The sequence below is a fragment of the Cyprinodon variegatus genome, unplaced genomic scaffold (genome assembly GCF_000732505.1).
Source record: "Cyprinodon variegatus isolate N-32 unplaced genomic scaffold, C_variegatus-1.0 Scaffold233, whole genome shotgun sequence".
NCBI lineage: Eukaryota > Metazoa > Chordata > Actinopteri > Cyprinodontiformes > Cyprinodontidae > Cyprinodon > Cyprinodon variegatus.
The window spans coordinates 123,189-129,188 of NW_015150686.1; positions in this window are offsets into that span (position 1 = coordinate 123,189).

Sequence of the window (6,000 nt, forward strand, 5' to 3'; positions counted from 1 at the left end):
TTGGCTTGGATCATCTAAAAGCTAACACAACACACTTTGTCAAAGTGTCCATAAACATTCTCCAACCTTCTTTAAACACCGTTTAATGGAGGGCTGATGCGTTGTTGTGTGCAGCATGTTATTTCTGGACGTGATGCTTTTAATGAAACCGTCCAAAAAACCAAGTCTGGTTTCTTGCCTTTTCTCATTGCACATTAGCATCACTCATTACTCTTTAAGGGTTTCCCAATACTGTACCAATATTTCAAACTCAATATTAATAACCAGGAAATTATTCGATACTCTATACTATTTTTTGATTCCATGAGGATAAAGAAAGAAATTATTTAAGGTATTGAAAAATTCATTTTAATAACATGGAAAAAAAACCTTTTTAAATCTCCACATATAGAATGCTTTCTTAAGAGAATCATAGATGTTGGTTAAATAAGTGTACAAATAAATGCAAAGTTAATTCCCCAAAATATGACTAAACTCAAAGGTTTGTTGAGGCATTATTCTTTTAATATGCAAATAAACCCTGAATCTTAAATTGACGATAGCAAAAATTACTTGTCTTTAATATCGATACTTTTCCGAATTAGGATTGTATTGAGATACGGCATGTGGTTATAAAACTTGATATTTTTGAAAATAGTGATGTTCATTTATTAAAAATAAAAAGCTGCTTTACTGAAGACTGTTCCAAAGCAGACTTTTTCTCATTTAGTGTCTGACAACTCATATAATCAAATCCAGCAACAGGAGGGACCTTAAATAATTTTAAAAGGATTCTGAACTTCTTTTTTTGTAAAATATACTGTCCAGAAGTAGCTCTTTTTTGCCACTTTGAGTATCAAAACCATATTCTCTCTTCATTTTGAACTAAAACGCTTCACAGGTTTCATTCTTTGGAAGCATTTATCCCTAAAGGATTGCATTTTTTTTCTATTGATACATGTGAAGACAGTTAAAAAGCTTAAAAAAATGACATCCTCACAATCTGCTGTGACATTTTTTTGGAGCAGACCTCACTCTGATTAGCTGCTACCATCAGCCTCCAGGACAAACTAATCAGGGCTTTTACGAAATGCGGCCGCTAAGAGATTTTTTCATTTTTTTTTCTGATTTAAAATGCTTTAAGATTTTGACAGACCCTCGGCTCTAATAATCCTCCGAGATTAAACTGTGATCAACCAATGATCTCATCTGCAGTGTCACATGTGCTCATGTTCTGTTTGACATTGTCTTTTTCTGATGGAAACTCACCTTTATGAGTGTTAAGCTGAAAACAGAATGTTGCAGGAGAAGTTCTTCACAATATACAATGCAATTTTTGGTGTTTGAGATCAAAACCAGCAATTTAAACATATCTAAAAGCAAAAGAACAGTTTTGAGGCATTTAAGAAGCGGAGAGAAAAACCTGCAGAAAGAGTCTTGGAGCTGTCATCTCATTCAGGGGAAACAGAGCGGTACACAGGCTGTGGTAGGAGCAGCGCCACCTTTCCCCCAACACTCTCAGCTTCCCATTCCCTAAAACATTTTCTTTCTTAGCTTGGAAAATCCATCTAGCTGGTGACAGTCCGTTTTACTTGGTCAGCCTGAACCACTTGAATAAAACGTAAATATTCTATCAGTGCAGCATCAGCCATCAATTATTTCATTATTCCTCATCAGGCAGGGAGATGGGGAATAGATAAGAAGGCTGACTTGATGATCGCTGCCCATTTCCTTCATGTTGCAGTTAATATCAGAGAAGAGGATGTTGGATGGCCGTTAATGTAGCTCCAGGAACAAAGTGAGGTGATGTTTAACAGGACGTCATTAGGCTAGTGGAGTTAAAGGAAAAACACACTTTCTGTTTGTACAGATTGGAATTCCCTTAATTATTTTCAACTGGAAAATACTGTAAATTAAAAAAAAAAAGTTTCCGTTGAATTTTCAAACATTTTTTTAACAGTCTTAAAGTATAAATAGTTGAAAGAGCTGGTGAAATTAGATTTTTTTCCCCCTTTTTTTTATTAACTTGTGTTTTTGAGTACCCGATGCATTAGTGTCTGTGTTTAAAAAAAGGCTGTGTTACAGCACACGACAGCATTGCATGGCTTCATCGTCGCACTACAAAAAAAAACTGACGAAATCAGAGAGCAAAGGATCCTGCATCACTTTGCCGTTAAAATGGTGACTTTGGAAGCTTCATTGATACTGTATGTTACCTAAAGAGGTGTTCCCCATGTGCAGACAGAAGGAAAAAAAATATTCTTTTCAAAGAGACTTTTTTTTTCTTTACTTTTAGCCTTTTCTTGTATTTGTTTCTGTACCATATCTGTCAATGTTTTTTTTTTTTCTTTTTTGTGCATAAAATGCATAAGGGTTTTGGGGTGTAAATGGAATTTTATTCATATTTTGTCCAAATACCTCTTGTAATTTGTATCAGAATTCTTGTACAATTTTTATATTAAAGATTTATCAGTCACTGGCATTTTGTCATGTTTGCCTTTGTAATGCAACTAAAATGTGTCGCCCAGGATTTTATTTAATCAAACCCTGTGATTTCAAAGCATTTTAATTGCTCCAAGATAAAGATAAAAAAAAGATCCATGGGGAAAAGGCTATCTTGACCAATTAGTGGACGATTAGATTAATAGAGTTATTAAAAGATGTTGGGGCATGAGAAGATGGTGCTGCGGTTAGTAAATTACTACCTGAAGGAGGTGAAATCCCTTTGTCCGATCATAGGGTGGAATTTAATTAAAAGGAGCTGATGTCAGAGTACAAGTTTAAAAGGAAAATGAAAATATTTACAGGATTTGACTTAAAAATCCTAATACTAGACAAAGATAATATATTTTATTTGGGGAAAATCAAACAAAAATACAATCTTTTAAAATCAAATTCAATTTAAAAAATGGATAAATCATAAAGGATCTATGGAAAAGAGCAGGAATGTCATATTTTTAGAGGACCTCAAGACTGTTACAGCTGTAAATGAAGGAGTGACCTTAAGATTAGATTAGATTAGATTAGATTTAACTTTATTGTCATTACACAGGTACAGGTACAAGGCAACAAAATGCAGTTTAGGACTAACCAGAAGTGCAATAGCAGCAAGTGCAGGATAAATAATGGTTCCATAAATACAGGACATGGGTTTCTACTGAATGAGTATAGAAATGAACACCATTATAAATAATGAATATAATATATAGATCACTAGTGTTATGAACTAAATTTACAGCTGGATATGTACCGAATATAATATACAGGTGGATATTATTATAAAAAGGGTTTTTACAGTTATGTACAATAGCAATAGCACTTAAGCTTATTGTTGTTAAATTAGACTCCAAATAAAGTCCAGTCATTTCCTGTTTATCATCAATTGTTCAACTGTTTCTAGTCCAGCACAATACTATTATTCTAATTGCTTAAATCCCTATATATTCTATGTTAGATGCATGCTTTATTAAAATAAACTGCAGTTATTGAATGTTGTCAGTGGAGCCTAGCTTTGAAATGCCTGTCGTTCATTCCTACCCCACCCAGTGCAAATATATGTTTGGAATTAGGTCAGATATTATGAATCAAACCATAACATCATCTTCTGGGCTTTCCCAAATTAAATATCTGGTTTCAGCTGATCATCTTCATTTAACATCAATGCAGGAAAAAAAGCGGCAGTCAGTTTTCTTCCAAGACCCATTGACTGAAAAAGCGAAAGGTGAAAAGGAAAAACATTGGATTTTAAATGTCATGGAAAGGATGCACTTTATTTTTCTTAGGAACATTAAACTTTTATATTTTTCTGGGATATGATAACGGTCAGAAAATTTTTTTTTATTGACTAATAGAGCAATAAAAAGAATAAATAAGAGGGTGACGCCTGGTTTCTTATAAAAACTCATCTTTGGTAACACGAGGATTGGCTGAAATGGGCTACGCACACCTCTAAGACTTTTTATTGGGCCCTATTGATTTGGTTCTACACCAGTGGGGCCTGCAATGCTGGCTAATGCTATTGACGAGCCATCAGTCTTGTCCAGAAGTGTGGAGGCATGCAGCTCCTTTTCCAAGACCAACCAAGGAAGGAGAGAGGATGAGGAGCAAGGAAAGAGAGGGAAAACATCAATGGACAGTGATGGAGAGCAGGGAGGAGGGCAAAGATGCAAGCGCAGCAAACACACTCAGACTCCTGAGTGTGGTTTGGGAACACTAAATTAGAAAGAAGACAAAAGGGGTGAAAGAGGGAGAAACTGTAAACAGCAGCATCGATCCAACTAGAGTTGGGCAAATCAAACCATTACGGCCAGGTTCTTATGCCCCTCGGTTAAGAGAGACGGTGTGAATATCTAAACACTTCCGTGGAAAAGACAAAACTATGCAGAAGCCTGGATCCATTTACGAGCTTCTGGACACATTATTGCATTGCTCTGCTTCACCTGAGAGAGAGAAAGCACAGTCTGGTTAGAAAGGGTTAACTGAAGAGAAAAGGATGAAAAAGCCTTCTGGCAACCTGGGGACAGAGGGAACGCTGAACTCATCACAAACCCCTCTCCCGGCGTCCGCCAGCACATAATGACCCCAACAAGATGGGAATCCCTTTTAATTAAAGTGAAGGGAGATCAGTTAAGCTGATGGTTGCCAACAAATATTAGGGGAAATAGAATGTTTAATGGTCTGTGCACTTATCGTAGGCTATTTTCCACACCCAGGCCTGGACTGATAAACAGGACAGGACCTTGTTAATCAACCTTACAACCTTTAAAGCCCCAGATAAGAGAATAATTCGGGATCTTTGTAAATTAGCTTGAGATGTGGCTAAGACGGTGGCCCCTCTGTGTGCTCTGGGCCAGACTGTTGAGGAGGGAGGAGAATTTCTATCAGAGTAACAGCATTGAAGAAGTTTATGGGGGAAAAGTATTTTTTTTTTTTACAGATTTTATTCTCCTTGGGTTTGACCCTCCTGCTGCAGTCTTATCTGTGACACAGAAGAGTCACCTGCTTTCCTTGGAATAATCTAAACAGAAACACGAGGAGCTGGCAGGATGCACCAGCGGCGTGATTGAACAGGTTAACAGATTCCTCAACCAGCTAAATCACGCACAGGCAAAGCAGAAATCTGGTTATTAGGCAGATAAAAGAAGATACAAGGTCTAAACCCTAACATGGATTTTCAGAAATATTAAACTTAGTGAATTTTTGGCAACAACTTAATTTACCAGCATGTTGTGAAGAAAACATTTATAACATGTTTATTGATATGATAGCTAACTATTATGAGCAAAAGATGTACACTGTAGGACCTGGTTGAAATAATGAGCAGTTCAGCACAAAAGTTTCAAATAATCCTTTCCCTTTTACTTTTATTCCAAACGCTGACACTTTGGTCATCGGAATGAAGCGAAGTCTCCTTGGTTGCATTCCCTGCCTCTCAGAATTTAAGTTCTTTCCGCAGATCATCTCTCCGAGTGTAAATTTTATCATAGAGAGAGAACAACACTCTGACTTTAAGGGAAGATTCAAACTCATTGTATAAACAGCTATCCGAGCCATCAGCTGTATGAACCTTGGGAATGCTAGGTGCACAATGAAGTGACTTTTAGAAATGCAATGCTGCAGCTTTTCAAAGCCATACAGTAGTAGACATTCAAAATGTCCCCACTTTCCTTGATGGGCCCTTGGCTGGTGTCCCTACAACATCTAAAATATTGTTTCTGTCATGATTTGTGGACATTAAGATCTAAGGAGAAGCGTTATCTCCTGGTGAGACCCTGTAATTCAGTAAAAAGGATGGAGTCAGAGTAAAAAAATATGCACGCCCAGGAGAAGACCAGTGGCTGGAAGTTGAAGGGGATTTTGCAGCCATTCGGCTGGCTTTTAACTGGGAAGGGCCATGTTGAATAGCTGCTACTGTACTTCGAATAACAATTAACAGCTCACACTAGGCCAGGAAATTAGATTGCTAGACCTAGACTGGATAGCTGCTTTTAGTCTGTGTTTATATCTGCAGAGATGAAAAAA